The 16,429-nt window shown below is 46.3% G+C and overlaps 1 non-coding gene across 1 annotated transcript; it reads right to left on the bottom strand.

Annotated features, from left to right (window-relative positions):
* Positions 1 to 229: 229 nt before the first annotated feature.
* Positions 230 to 302, bottom strand: TRNAF-GAA (transfer RNA phenylalanine (anticodon GAA)). Its single transcript has one exon. It is a non-coding gene; the product is annotated as a tRNA-Phe (tRNA).
* Positions 303 to 16,429: the final 16,127 nt, after the last annotated feature.

The raw sequence follows: 16,429 nt of genomic DNA, 5'->3' as shown, positions 1-16,429 counted from the left end.
CCTGAAGTATTTTGTATCAACAGAGAATTTAATACAAAGCATATCAGTATAACCCTCCCAATCTCTCAAGAAATGGTAAAAATATTTTTTATATACCTAATATGAAAAAAAATGCCTCAATGGTTGATACTTTAATATTTGCTGTAATTTTTTTTTATACTGGCTAGATCCCTTTTTTATCTTATCCCTTCTATCTTTTTTTATATTAGGGTGAAAAAAAAAAGAAGACTGCCGAAACCCGGGATCGAACCAGGGACCTTTAGATCTTCAGTCTAACGCTCTCACAACTGAGCTATTTCGGCTCTGGATGATATTGTGTTCTTGCTGTTCTACAGGTCAAGTAAAACATCATCATGGAAATAGTCTCCAAAGTGTAACTAGTATGGTTACCACCTTTTTCACCAAAAAAATCAAAGTTAAACATGGCATGGTTATGATTACTGCAGATATCCTATATACTCTATGAGGTTAGACTCTCATCTTCATGTACACTCTGCTGTAAAGTAAAATGTCTTTTCTGAGTGCCATGAACTGTAATTCTTTAGATACCTAATGTTTTCAATCAATAGAAAACTCCTTTTAAGTGGTTGCTCCTTTTACAGCCCTAAATCACCAAGCTAGCCCTTGAACTAATGGTGACATATACTTGAAGCAGCCAAGTTCCTAGTGATCACCTATACTGACCACAGAAATCTGAAGTCTCTTCAGTGAGGTCATTGGCTGATCACCTTTCCAAGCTCAATGGCGTCTTTTCTTCCCATGGTTTGACTTTATCCTCACATACCACCCACCTGATAAGATAAAGACCTCAAAGCTGACACCCTCTCTAGATCATTTCACCTATATGATGCCCCTCAAGATGGGTCCTCACTGGTGATGAGCGAATAGTCTATATGTGCTCGGATAATTAGTAACAAATTTCAAAGTGCTAGTCTAGTATTCATCACAAATAACAAACATAATGCAAGTCAATGGGGAAACGGGGCATTTTTATTGTTGTGACGAATACTGGAATAGTACTCGGAATTCGGGAAGCATTGTCCAAAAAGTGATAGTTACTATTCGCCCATCACTAGTCCACACATGTCATTGAAACCTCATGTATCATTGCTAATATTTCTTCACCGTCCAATTCACCTCCCAAAGGTTGTTCTCCAGGATCAAAAGCACTCCGCTGGGAAATCTCATTTCGGGCCTATGTTTCATTTTTCTTTGGCCACCCATGAGTTAACAGAACTGAACTCTTTTCCCATTTCTACTGGTGGCCTAAATGCAGATAAACTGCGAATAAATTATTCCATCTTTTCCTCAGTGTCCATGGTTCAAAACCTCATGAGAAGTGCTGCTCAACAAATATTTCAACACTTTCTGCTGATTGATGAGGTCAAATGTCCACAGGCATAGAGGTCAGGATGACTGCCCGGTCTAAGGCGCTGTATTCAGGTTGCATGCTCCCTTTGGCATGACATGACATGAGTAGGATTTGAACTAAATCTTACTCCTCAAGTTTTTTTACACTAGGTATATCATGTCATGCTTTCTGCTTCTTTTGGATCCCATGTAGAGGATGGACTTGCCTCTGTACTGTGTATGTCTTGTATTCTTTGGGCTATACCAATTGTATATATTAATATGTACTGGAGCAGGTACAGTAGGGCAGGACTGTCACCAAAAGTGCCACTTGGTGGTTGGGCTGGAATAGCAGCAGGATGAGAGATACTCTTCGGTTGTGCTACTGATACCCTCACAACAAAACCTGCAGAGCCCTCTTTTTTTGTTGTAAATGTTTATACTGAGTAGGTCCTTTTACTTCTACTATACAGAGGCAGTATACCAATATCTAGTGGTTAATTTACTACCTCCATTCAGATCTGCTCCTCTGTTTGAGGCTAATCACAAATGTCACCATCTCAAGACCTGGTCTTCATAGCAGTTTGCAAGTCTTGGTGCTAAGGCTACTTTCACACATCCGGATTTTTGCTCTGCGGCACAATACGGCGTTCTGCAGAAAAACCGCAACCGGCTTTTGTAACGCCGGTTGCGTTTTTTTTTGCATAGACTTACATTAGTGCCGTATTGTGCCGCAGGGGCTTGCGTTCGGTCCGGTTTTTGCCGCATGCGGCAGATTTAGCCGATGCCGCGGCCGGATCGAACGTTCCCTGCAACGCCCCCTGACGAAGGCAACCTTGAGTTGCGGAAACGGCCGTCGGGTGGGTCGCGGCTCCCCCTCCTGCATCCAGAGGATTGACCTGCCAGCTTATTATATAGGTAAATCAATAATGTTATTAATTTATGCCTTGTTCTATATGCGGCTTTGATGGATACATAATAGGCTCTGTCGCATTTGTGTCCCTCTGATGACATCTAGTGGACACAGGTGATATATTGCTGATGTTGGGTCAGCTCTTTTGGATGCATGGCATTTATTATATATGGGATCTGCGATCTGTTTGGGGCTTCTTTTAAGTCCTGCACTCTATTTGTTATAATTGTTCCACCTTTTCATGTGCACACCTAATAATTAATAAATTTATAATTTCATATAATAATGGGCGTTTGATCGTTTTTTTCTCTCCTTTTGTGTCCATAATTTCAGCGATTAGCCCTTTAATGGTCCTTTCTGCACAGTGGTGTTTTTATGCCCTATAGATATATGTTCAGATGTATCATGGGCTAAATCATTTTGTATTAACCATGTGTAGATGCATGTTGCTAATTACATGTTTGGGCGCATTTTTCAATGCATACCTATGGAGGCCGGATGCGGCGCGATGCGGAAAAAAACGCATCCGGTCGCCGCATGCGGTTTTTTCCACTGCGCATGCTCAGTAGCATGCCGCAACCGGAAAAAAACGGACGGGCCGCATGTAAAAACTTATGCAACGGATGCGGTGTTTTCGCCGCATCCGTTGCATAGTTTTCACAGCCGGATTGAGCCGCACTGCTCAAACCAGATGTGTGAAAGTAGCCTAATGCACATAGCTATCAGACAGCTGCGAGCCACAGGTTGGGGTCACCTGCGGTAAAGAATCAGCATGCCTCCCAGCTGTGATGGATAAGGAAAATGGTGGATGGCTTTTGCACTTTTTGATCAAAAAATGTTAACAAAGTACTTTATATAATTAACATAAATGTATCCACTAAAAATAATAACCCTGAAATTAACAAAGTATAGAACCAAAAAGAAACAATAAATAATGTTCCCAAAAGTAAAAAAAAAAAACAAGAAAGGAAACTAATCTATCTTTTCCTCAGTGTCCATGGTTCAAAACCTCATGACAAGCGCTGCTAGAAGCTGCTCAACAAATAGTTCAACGCTTTCTGCTGGTTGATGGTTGAAGAGGTCAAATGTCTGTAGTCATAGAAGTCAGGATGGCTGACCAGTCTAAGGTGCTGCGTTCAGGTTGCATGCTCCCCTTTGGTATGGGTTCGAATCCTACTCCTCAAGTTTTTTACACCAGGTATATCATGTCATGCTTTGTACTTCTGCTTCATTGGAATCCTATATAGAGGGTGGACTTGCCCCTGTAATGTTTATGTCTTATATTTTATGTGCTATACCAATTGTATATATTAAACATATAGTCAATTGAAAAGGTGCATGATGATTTATAACTGTAATGATGTAAATATAAAGATATACATAATGATTACAGCACCAAAATCTGGGACTAGTTAGAAGAAACAATCGTAGAAGTAAGCAGAAAAAGGGAAAAAAAAACGATCAAAAGTCCAAGATATGAAAATATGATTTTTATTGTACCAAAAAAGAGGAGGGAAAGGTGACAAAAGATGTGGCGGATATAGCAGAAACCACCTGGGTAACAACAGTACAAATAAACAGTAACATAATAAATTGTATATGGTGATAGAAAACACATGAATATGTAATCAAACAAATATATGACAAAGGATATATACCTAATAGAGTTACCACAGAAGATAGTATGTCAAAAAGGGAGACTGATAGAGCACCATATAACATGGACAAGACAATAGTCCAGTATGAGGGTAAATTGGTATATACTAATACATACTGCTCTTTTCTGGGTGCAGGTATAGTAGGAAAGGACTGTCACCAAAGGTGCCACTTAGTAGTTGGGCTGGGGTAGCAGCAGTGTGCCGCCCCTGCGACAGCCGACGGGCTGCTCAGACCTGGATCCACAGTGACTCGAGGGGTCTCCGGATCCGAGGCGGGGTCGCGCGGCTACCCGGAATAAAAAGGAGGGAATATTTTGGGTGGTAAATGGGATAATGTTTGTGACGCCACCCATGGTGTGTGGTAACGTGAGGGACCACCGCTGACGTTTAGGGCGGTGGAGCCCGGGGACGATGATCTGGCAGCTCGAGATGTTAACCCCTCCGTGGGTAGGGGAAGTGGTGTCCCGGGATTCGGTGATGGATGGAGCGGGGAACCCGACGGAGATGAAGGGATATCGGGTACTCACACAGTCCAAAGTCACTGACGCTGACACCAGGTAAACCAAACTCTTGAATGCTCTGTCTGCTTTGGTTGAGCACACTGGGTCCGTGCCCCTTTGGTGTTGCTGGTTGGCCTGAAGCCTTGTCTCTTGGCACTGTGTGTCCTTCGTATGGATCCCTTTCACTTGGAACTACTCGGGCCCCGCTCACCTGTGTGGCTAGCAGGGTGAGCTTGCTCTCAGGGTTCACGCTTGGGATTTTCTAGACGGTTGTGGTAAGTCCTATCCCCCTCATTGCGCTAGTATCCCGATTTTGGAGCAGGTGGGGGACGGTTCCTGAAGACTCCGTTCCTGTCGGGTGAATTACTGGGCTGCGTGAAGCTTCTTCCCAGCCTAGGGTCCGTGTACCCTGTCGTGCCCTGGCTGAGGCCCGGTTGTAGCACAAGGCAACCGGCCTGCTCTCTGTAGCAGCACCGTGCCCCCTGTCACTACCCCCTGCGACCGGGGTTCCAGCTCCTTCTAGCCAGGCAAATGTCTGGCACCTGGGACGGGTACAGGAGCCCAGTTCCACAGCATGACCTGTCCTGTCACCGCTGTCTCACTGCTCAACTACTACTCAAGTGACATCTCTGCCCTCCCTCTTCCACCCCTCCATCTCGTGACCCTATTCCCCTCAGGCTGCCCAATCGGTGTTTGGTGGGTGTGGTGCAGAGTGTTCCTCAGGATTTAGATACACCTGTTGGTAGCAACACCAAATTGACAGGACCCGTAACCAAGGAGGAGCAGGTACCATTTAGAAGGGCAGATTGCACGGCCCCCTTGTGACGACCTGATAGGCCAGGGCGTCACATTCTCCCTCGGTTAAACGTAGCTCGTCCGCGAGCTACAGAACACCAAGTATTTATTTATTTATTTTTTTCAAGGAAGGAAAAAGGTTAACATGAACATTTATTTAAAACAGGTTCATCCCACACAGGGAAGGCATTTTCTTAAACCGGTACCAACTTAAGAGTTCGTCTGCCACAGGGGACGCCACCGGTTTTAGTGGCAGCGGAGACCCAACCTTCCACGTTGTGGTCCCTACCTGCGACAATGCAGTCCCAATGTCCCGGATCCCAATAACCCCCCCACCCAAACAACCTGGTTCCACTGGAAACCTAGATGGGTCCTTGGGCCGGGATAAGGTCCTGTGTTATGCCAGATGACTCTTGTAGGCACAACAGGTGCAGCTTTTTTACAAGACACATGTTTGCGTTGGTCACGCCAGTCCTTTGACCGTTGTCCATTTTTACTTAACTATAAGAACACGGAAGTCTTTGTAAACATAACAAGAGTCCCTGTACCATAGTACAACTGCTGTCAGTCTAGGAGAAAATCAGGTTACTTTCAAATGCAAATAGCTTTTCATTAATTCTCTCATTTTCTAACATTTTCTATATGGAAAATAAACTGTGGAAAATAACAAATGGAAAACACAGATACGTAACAGTTTTACGGTATCACATTTATTTTGCTATGTCAACATTCTTTGCTGGTCCAGCTCCCTGGGGAACCAGTAGCCAACAGCAGCAGCCGGCACGATCCACTCATTCACTACAGTGACCTGTTTCATGTCAAGGGAATACCAGCCCCGCTCTCCCCAGTGCCGGGTGTAGCTGACCATCTCCCCAGGCTCAAGGTTGCAGCCAGCGTGATCTCTCGGGAGGTGTTGTTCCACATCTCCTCTGGTAACAAACACCTCGTCGGCCAGACAAGCTTCTGACAAGAAACCCCACCCCTTTTCTGGATCAAAACGGTGTACCATGCCTCTTCTTATCGGGCCTTGGGTACGGAATGTAGATTTCCTTAGATGATCTTTCTCTCACTGGGTGCGGGCAATTATCTCTTGCTGCCATTGCTCTGTCTGGGTCGTTGTCGGTTTCAGTGGTTGTTGTTGTTCCCAGCAGGAGGCTCCGGCGTCCGGCCTCGGCTCTCTGACTGGCTCTGGCTCTGAAGGTACTACTGCAGCTCCAACAGCCGTCGGGATGCCGCGTGGTAATGGAACCGGAGAATTTGAAGGTTCCACTCCCGCTGCTGGAAGAAGTGGGCCCGACTGCTCCGCAGTCGGGGTTGCAGTGTCCGGGTGCTCCGCCTCTAAGGACGGGCCCGGTGATGCAGCCGGGTCTGGTCTGGCCGGTGTCTTGACAACCGCTGTCATGACCGGGATGATGATGGACCTTGGGGCTGCTGCTGGAGCTTCATAAAAACAGACTGCAGGTTTCGCTGCCGGGATGGATAATGGCAGCTCGGTGTCCGCCGAGGATGGGGTAGGTGACAGTGGAGGTGTTGCCGCAAGCGGGGGCGGACCGCATCCCTCAGCCGCCACAGCCGGATTGTGGTGATCAATAGGTACCGAGTAACTGCTTACCCTTGCTTCACGTGGGATTTCAATCTCACGGGCTCGCACCGCCACCACCAGACTCTTCATCTCTTCTCTCCAGTGGTTTAGTATGAACAGGAACTGCGTCCGCATTCTCCTGCACAGCTGCTCGGTTTCTTCTTCAATCTTGGTCGCGGTCCCGGGAACAGCACATTCCGGTGACCAGCTCTGCTCCGCCATCTTGCCTCTGCGTTGTCCAAGAACAGTATGGCAGAGTCCTGGCGTCCCTGCTTCTTTTCTGCTTTTATTACATTCGGGTATGCCCCCTCGGTTTTCTCCCAGCACTCTTTCGCGTGCTGTGGCCCCAAGAAGATGGCGTTTTGGTGCGAAAACAGCGGAAAAATGGCGGACGGCGCGGAAAACGGGATTTTGGATTGCGATTTTCACTTCTCAAGGCACACGTCACCCAGGTTTGTGGGTCCTGCTCGCATCCTGTTCATGACACCAAGTTTTCCTAAGGTGTGCCGCCCCCGCGACAGCCAATGGGCTGCTTAGACCCGGATCCACAGTGGCTCGAGGGGTCTCCGAATCCGAGGCCTGGAATAAATAGGTGGGAATTTTTTGGGTGGTGAATGGGACAATGTTTGTGACGCCACCCACGGTGTGGTAACGTGAGGGACCCCCACTGCCGTTTAGGGGGGGGCGTCCGGAGACAATGGTGTGGCAGCTCGAACCCCTCCGTGGGTAGGGGGAGTTGTCTCCCGGGACTCGGTGATGGATGGAGTGGGGAACCCATCGGGGATGAAGGGATATCGGGTACTCACACAGTCCAAAGTCACTGACGCTGACACCAGGTAAACCAAACTCTTGAATGCTCTGTCTCCTTTGGTTGAGCACACTGGGTCCGTGCCCCTTTGGTGTTGCTGGTTGGCCTGAAGCTTTGTCCCTTGGCACTATGTGACCTTCGTATGGATCCCTTTCGCTTGGAACTACTCGGGTCACGCTCACCTGCATGGTTAGCAGGGTGAGCTTGCTCTCAGGGTTCACGCTTGGGATTTTCTGGATGGTTGTGGGAAGTCCTATTCCCCTCGCTGCGCTAGTGCCCACATTTTGCACATTTTGGAGCAGGTGGGGAACGGTTCCTGAAGACTTCGTTCTCGTCGGGTGAATTACTGGGCTGCGTGAAGCTTCTTCCCAGCCTAGGGTCCGCGTACCCCGTCGTGCCCTGGCCTCTGCCCGGTTGTAGCACAAGGCAGCCGGCCTGCTCTCTGTAGCAGCACCGTGCCCCCTGTCACTACCCCCTGTGACCGAGGTTCCAGCTCCTTCTGGCCAGGCCAACGTCTGGCACCTGGGACGAGTACAGAAGCCCAGCTCCACAGCGTGACCTGTCTTGTCACCACTGTCTCACTGCTCAACTACTACTCAACTGACATCTCTGCCCTCCCTCTTCCATCCCTCCATCTGGGTCGCCCTATTCCCCTCAGGCTGCCCAATGAGTGTTTGGTGGGTGTGGTGCAGAGTGTTCCTCAGGATTTAGATACACCTGTTGGTAGCAACACCAAATTAACAGGACCCATAACCAAGGAGGAGTGGGTACCATGCAGAAGGGCAGATTGAACGGCACCCTTGTGACGACTTGATTGCCCAGGCCATCACAGCAGGATGGGAGAGATACTCTTTGGTTTTGCTGCTGATACCCTCACAATAAAACCTGCAGCACCCTCTTATTTTTATAGTGTATTTTTATACTGAGTAGGTCCTTTGACTTCTACCACACCGAGGCAGTATACCAATATCTAGAGGTTACTAATCTTAATTCAGGTCTGCTCCTCTGGGTAGGGCTACTCACAAATGTCACCATCTAGAGACCTGGTCTTCATAGCTGTTTGCAAGTCCTGGTGCAAATGCACCTAGATGGCAAGCAGCCATGAGCTCATGGGTCCGCGAGCTACAAGTTGGGGACACCTGTAAAAAATCATCATGCCTTCCAACTTTGATGGATAGGGAAAATGGTTGGATGGCTTTTGCACTTTTGATCAAAAAATGTTAACAAAGTACGTTATATATTAACATATAAATGTATCCACCAAAAATAACCCTGAAATTAATAAATATAGAACCAAAAAGAAACAATAAATAATGTTCCCAAAAGTAAAATAATAATAATAATAATAATAATAATAGCAACTATTTATTCTTAAAGTTCATGAAGTTGACTCATAATCATAAATAAATACACAAAATGCCATCAGAATAAAAGATACACATGAGGGAATAAGAGGGAAAAAGCATTCCTAATGTGAAGAGGGAAAGTAGCCCCCTAATCATCAGGTGAAGAATGCAAGAATAGACATAATACAAATTACTGGTAAACAATCAAATGTAAAATAAGGGGCACCATGGCTAATAATACACTCTATAGCCTTATCTAACAGCTAATATGAATAGATATCCTGGTGATTTGAATGTGAATGTCACTCAGGTGTGAAAACAGCCCAGGCCTAAACATAAGGCTGCATATAACTAGCACAGCAGAGGTGCTATCATGTTCCTGATAATAGGAACAGATTCCTTGGTAATTTAAATGTAAATGACAAAAAGCAAAATTACACCTGATCCTAAACAAAAAGCTGCATATAATTAGCAAACACCAGATGCCAATACTTATAGTGGAAAAAGAGTCCAAGTGTCAAAATCACACCAGAGACTAAACTGAAGGCTGAGCATAATAAAGCACAAAATAAGTGCCTAATGTCACCTATACCTTAAAGGTGGTGTCACACACAGCGACGACGACAACGACGTCGCTGCTATGTCACCATTTTCTGTGACGTTGCAGCGACGTCCCATCGCTGTCGCTGTGTGTGACATCCAGCAACGAGCTGGCCCCTGCTGTGAGGTCGTTGCTCGTTGCTGAATGTCCTGCTTCATTTTTTCGTCGTCGCTCTCCCGCTGTGAAGCACACATTGCTGTGTGTGACAGCGAGAGAGCAACGAAATGAAGCGAGCAGGGAGCAGGGAGCCGGCGTCTGGCAGCTGCGGAAAGCTGTAACCACTGTAAACATCGGGTAACCAAGGGAAGACCTTTCCCTGGTTACCCGATATTTACGATCATTACCAGCCTCCGCCGCTTTTACTGCTAGTGCCGACTCCTGCTCTGTGCACATATAGCTACAGCACACATCGGGTAATTAACCCTATGTGTACTGTAGCTAGGAGAGCAAGGAGCCAGCGCTAAGCAGTGTGCGCGGCTCCCTGCTCTCTGCACTGTGACATGTAGCTGCAGTACACATCGGGTTAATTAATTGTAATTGGTTGCAGCTAAACATGCCCCCACCCTCAATGTCAGTGTGTCAGCTGACTGCAACCAATCACAGGGCGGCAGGATGGCCGCTGGGCGGGGAAAGCAACGCAAGTGTCTGCGGGTCAATATGTTGAACATGCATGTCTTTCAGAAACACATGCATGATCCTGTCAGAAGAGTGTGGCTGTGCTGGTGATGTGCTGTCAGACTCGTTCAAGTCTGACATGACATCAGCCGGCACAGCCTGTGTAAGGACCCAGATGTTCCCTGCTATCCACCCCCACACAGTATCCACAGCTGATGGACAGTCCACAGACACGGTCTTGGGGATAACAGTTGCTTTAATACAGCAGGAACAAAGCAGATCAATACGGAATATATGTTTCACAGACTCTCGTGGGTAGGCCACGGCAAATACAGCTTGGTGTTGAATGCTGAAGTGCAATTAGGGTATTGGAGCTTTAAGTGCACGATTTGTTTCAGAATTAATACTGGTATGCTTTAGGTTCAGAGTCTCTTGAGTTTAGAGGGTAGATATGATAAGATTGTACAGACCTGGAGTCCTGGGGTTAATTTCACTGCTAGTTCAGACACGTGTAGTACTTGTAAGCAAATGAAGACAGTTGCCCAGCACTCTTACGGGGAGCGGACGGCTGGTGCGTGGACAATGGCATGAAAGCCACTAATATTGCAGTGGGGCGGGAGACCCTCAAATTTCCCCAATCTGCATGCAGTAGGGTCTGGTATATAGTCAGTATGCCCTACTGTCTGAAGAGATGCACAATGTCAGGATAGGTAGCCTTCAGCATATTGGCTGTGAAAATCAGGAAATTATGAAATTCTAGGCCTCAGGCCTAATAGGAGTCTTGTGGTGAAGAGATTCTCCATATAATGCCTTCCCTCAGAGGAGACTCAGCCAGAACCAGCTCATTCCAGTTGTGAGGAAAGAGTTAACCTTTTTCACTGACTTAGAAAATAATAGAAATTCATTCTCCCTGGCAACACCAAACCAGACTTATTTACGTAATAAACTGTGAGACCAACCTCAAGGACGCAGAATGTTTTGACTTAGGGACGACTGAAAAACATCTTGTTATGGGAGTATAAGTCATTATGTTAATTTCTCTTGCTGGGAATATGTAATTCACGCCTTTAATGAATATGTATGCTGCATAGTTACGCCCTAATCAACTCTGTATAACCTGTAATGTAAACAAAATAATACACTTTCTATTGGGAGCCACACATCTCCAGTCTTATGTGCATAACGGCGTTTGCTTGTTTTCATTAAAAGCTGGAATAGCCGAGGGGGTGGGGGGGAGTCACCGGTACCCTCTCTGCATTCGGACATCGCTGGCAACAGCTGTGACCGTTAGGTCAACCTAACATTATCTGGCGCCCGAAAAGCAGGGACCCGTGTTTGTAATCCCAGGACGCAGTGAACTGTCTTGCCAAGCCGAGGAGTAGGTGACCAGACGTGGGGACCAGAAACACCTGGCCACGTAAGAGTTGAACCTTATTCTTCTCTTTATGCTCCCCATCTCTGTTCAGTTTCCTCCTCAACGCGCAAGAGGTGCACTGTGAGTAGATACTGGGTTATTGGCGGGTTTCTACTGAACTCTGAGAGAGAGAGCCTTGCCAGCTGATATTTTCTGTGCCTTGTTTGGTTGTTTGTTTGTTTCTCTGTGTTTCTCTGCCTCTCCGTGTGTCGCGTGTCTGCTCTCCTGCACTTTGCTTCTGTGCTGTTGTCTTTGTTGGTAGTCATAGATCCCATACATCAGTGAGTGTTGAAAGGGAATAGTGTACCTGCTCTGTCCAATGGATGTGATATTCACTGCCCTAGTGTTAGTGGGAATAGCCCTGTTTGCCATTGCCATCGGATATAGAGTGTACCTTTGGTACAAGAAGGGTAACCCAGTGCCATTCAACATTCTCAGCCCCCTCTGAACAGTTAGGACACCACCTTTCAGTAGGAATACAGATCACGAGTCAGTCTCTGGGTACTTCCAGGAAAGGTGGTTCTAGACCTCACCTTAGGTAGGAATACAAAAGGAGTTAGTCTCTGAGTACTTCCAGGATAGGTAGGTTTAGTCCAAAGAACGTTCAAGGGTCTAAAAGCTGAAGAAGATAGACGAAGAATGGGGCAAGGAATATCAAAAGACAGCACCCTGCAACATCTCATTACGTGTTATCATGGCAAAAGAACAGTCAGTCAGTCCAATGAAGTTTTTAAGACATTTGGATTGAAGGGGAAGGATCAATTGGACAGCAACAAATGGGACACAATAAGAGCTACTAGAGCAGGAGTGATAGCAGATAAATCATAGACTAAACTAGTCAGAACTCTTTCTGACATGGCAAAAACAGCCCACGATCAAGGTTGGATATACCATGAAGAATCAGACACATGGGAAGAAGCTATGAAGCAGGCTAATAAGGATCAACAGCCTCCTAACCTGTCAGCTACTCCTGGAACAGCTCCAAAAATAGCAGGATCCCCGGGATGAACCTGCAGAAACTGTGGCCAACAAAATCCGGACTGGAGTGAAACATGCCTAGCCTGTGGAGCCCCACAGCACAAGCTACAAGCCAAAGCACCAGTGCCTTTCTATCCCATAGTGGAAAGAAGAGTCCTGATAAGACCACCTGTTAATCCACAAAACCCAGATGCTCCCAGAGATGCAGTTCCTCATACGTATGATGACTACGTACCCTGGACTCCAGCCGAGCAGATGGCTTTCCTGCAAAATGCTCCATACCCGACTAGAAACCCAGTCAGTTTTTCACGTTACCTGAACCAAATATAGGTCTCCTACAGAAGCACTTGGTTGGACATGGAAGGTTTGTGTAGAGTTAAAATGTCTCCCGAACTGTATGCCAAACTCACTGCCCACCTGACAGGACATGTTCCGGACGATACCCGTAATGTGGAATCGGGCCAAGACTTCATGATAAGACTCAATCTCTTCTGCGCCCAGGAGCAAAGAACTAAGGGCACAATGGGACCAGTGCATCAAGGTCCTGTGGAGAATGTCAGCTCATTTTACTACAGATTGATGCAGTCATTCACAGATGAAGGGCTGGACATACAAGCAGCAGCAATACGTCGCCTGATGGTAAGATCCTTCATGGATGGAATGCATGCACCTCTGGCAGAAAGATTGAAAGCGTGCTGCCCAGAATAGAGGAACATGGAAGACATAGATCTTCTAGTCAACAAAGCAAGTGGCTTAGAACCGACACAAAGGATAAGAAGGGGGGTGTTACGGTTGCTGTGGCTCTGGAGACTATGTCCGGATTTCTTGCTACTGCACATGTGCAAGCGCTGGCGACTAAGTCCTATCTTGGAGCCATTGCACATGTGCGGGTGACATCATCGCTGACACGAGGTCACATGTCTCTGACACCTTCTAAGCTGATTGACCACTGGTCATGTGCTTGTGACACGTGGTCACATGTCTCTGACACCTTCTATGCCGATTGGTCGCTGGTCATGTGCTTGTGACGCTTTGCTCGGTGATAGGCCAGCGTGACGTCATTGCTGTCATTCTGGCAGCGGATTGGCTCTGGTGTCCTCCATCTTGGATGAGGCACAGAGTCTATATAAGACCCTGACGCACGCCGCCCGGCGCTCAGTCCTCTTGGTTCATGCATGAGGGTAGACGCCCTGTGCACGTCCCTCTAGGCATCTCTCTGTCTATGTTAGGTGAGCGCTACCGGCAGGGTAGCGTTCTTATACCTTACAGCTTCGGCTGCAGTCCGTATCCTTACCTCTTAGTGGAGCGGACATAGGCAGGTGCCTGAGGCACATGGTCCGGCTGGGCCTTGTGATTCTACTCGTAGGTGTACGTTGCCGCTAGGGTAACGTTCCTTATACTGCGTCTGGCAGTTGTTCGTATCCTCGCACACTAGGGGAGCGAACAGAGGTAGGAGCTTTGTGCGGCTTATGCTGCTGTCGTCTCTTTTGCACCACTAGAAGAGCGGACCTAGGCAGGTGCCATATCTAGTGGTTCGTGTCCTCGCACACTAGTGGAGTGAACGCACGTAGGAGCTTTGTGTGGCTTACGCTGCTGTCCGTCTCTTTTGCACCACTAGTAGAGCGGACCTAGGCAGGTGCCATATCTAGTGTTTTGTCTCCTCGCACACTAGTGGAGCGAACGCAGGTAGGAGCTTTGTGCGGCTTACGCTGCTGTCCGTCTCCTGGCACCACTAGAGGAACGGACCTAGGTAGGTGCCATTTCACACTCACTGCTTTTGTCTCTGTGATCTTTAACAGAGACCATTCCACACACCCTCCAAGTAAGGGAGGAATTGCTTTATTTTCTAATTATATTCCTCTGAGTTTAACAGAGGTATTGCACTCTTCACTTGTGCTATTATTTTTTACAGTGGTACACTTATATACCCCTTATCCTCTGCCATAGTCTGCAGCAGAGTCTTTGCACGGTGGACACTGACTGTCTGACATTCCTTTAGGTTTTATTATCAGACAGCCCCCCGTAACATTAGGACTGAGCCAAGGGTCTGGCAGTTATGGCAGAATATCAGCAGTTACACCGTTACATACAAGTACTTGAGTCGCGGCTCAAGAGTATAGAGGATAAACCTCAGACCATGGTGACATCTGCACATGATCCTCGACTTGCTCTGCCAAACAGATATTCTGACGATGCCAGATCATGTCGTGGTTTCATTAGTCAGTGTCAGATACACCTAGAGGTCAACTCTTCTCGCTTCTCTACGGAGAGGTCCAGAGTAGGCTTTATCATCTCCTTACTTCAGGACAAAGCCTTAGAATGGGCGACTCCCTTATGGGAGCGCTCTGATGTGGTTACTCTGAGACATCAAGACTTTCTTGATGCTCTTAAAGCGGTATTCATGGGTCCGCAGGTTACCCATGATGCGGCCCTGAGACTCTTAGATCTATCTCAGGGTTCGTTATCCACTAGTTCTTATGCCATTGCTTTTAGAACTCTGGTGGCAGAACTAGATTGGCCAGAGAAGGTGTTGATTCCTATCTTCTGGAGAGGGTTGGCAGGCAATGTCAAGGATGCTTTTTTAACCCAAAATTAGAAGTTTGACCATAATTTATCAACTTTTAAAATATCATCTCATCAGGATATACCAACATTAGTTTAACAAAAATATCCCAATGAATACTAATTACTCCATATATTAAATATTTTTATTGATAGCAACATTAAAAACAACAATAACACAATACAAATTAAAACCTACATAAAATTCATCAGTAGGCAGGAAAACAAGGCATACAATAATTTATTAAGGTATATGGGGACCTAAATTAGTCCATACAATCAAAATCAATGGTATTAGATTAATGATATGGTCCTTTATCTCATCATAATAGTAAAATACCCATGCAACCACATCAATAAATTGCTCCCCTAAAAGCCCAATACCAGACCTGTAGCCATATTAAGCATGCACAAGTTTTCCTGCCTCCCACTCCAACGCACGTTTCACACCGCTTCCTCAGGGAGTGACATGGAGGTAAGCGGTGCACACATTTATATGTCCGGTACACATGTGTTGAGTAATTAATGATCCCATACCTTATTACATGGCGCCACCATGAAAGCATCTCTGGAACAGTATCAACTGAAACAGATTGTTCCAAGGGGATTAAGAATCCAGGTACATCCAGCATTTCCCATTGAAGATAATGGATTACTTGATAGATGGGAGGAAGCGTGTAAAAATTGTTCCAGAGTATTTTTGGAGATTCTGATTGAACATGATACAAAGATGTTACAAAGCATAGAGGATCAAATCAAGCCGGTTCAATTGAGACTGCAGCAGAATTTGAATACTGAAAATAGGCTAAAATATGAACGAGAAATGGAGGCGTTATTTCCCAAATGGGAGGCTGATATTCAGCAACTAAAGATGGAGAAATTTCAACGTGACATGGGGGACTACCAGACGAATCAGGTATTTAAATGGAGAATGCGTAATATCAAGACAAGATCTCACTCCATGTCATCACTTTCAAGTACAAATTCTGGTATATCTAATGAGGAACCATCGGTTTCTACGTACGGGATGACTACACGACAAAATGCACAGAGGGGTACAACGAAGAGAAAGCAGAATTACAATATGGATGGTGGTGCCATGGAGAACAGGGTCTTGAAGGTAATTAATTTGTCTGATATTCCCTTAACAAGGGCTCAGGAATCTGTATTATCCTTGGGTTTGAATATTTGCCAAGTAGCAAACTTTGATTGTTTTACTGCAATTAAGGACACGTTTTTGTTTGCCCGGAAACTCCTTCTTAAAAAACATTTTTCCAAACAGCCTACTTATTCTCAATTTTCAACAG

The sequence above is a fragment of the Anomaloglossus baeobatrachus genome, chromosome 11 (assembly GCF_048569485.1).
Source record: "Anomaloglossus baeobatrachus isolate aAnoBae1 chromosome 11, aAnoBae1.hap1, whole genome shotgun sequence".
In the NCBI taxonomy this organism is placed as follows: Eukaryota; Metazoa; Chordata; class Amphibia; order Anura; family Aromobatidae; genus Anomaloglossus; species Anomaloglossus baeobatrachus.
The sequence above is the reverse complement of the archived record's forward strand: the minus strand, read 5'-3'. Positions and strand labels throughout refer to the sequence as shown.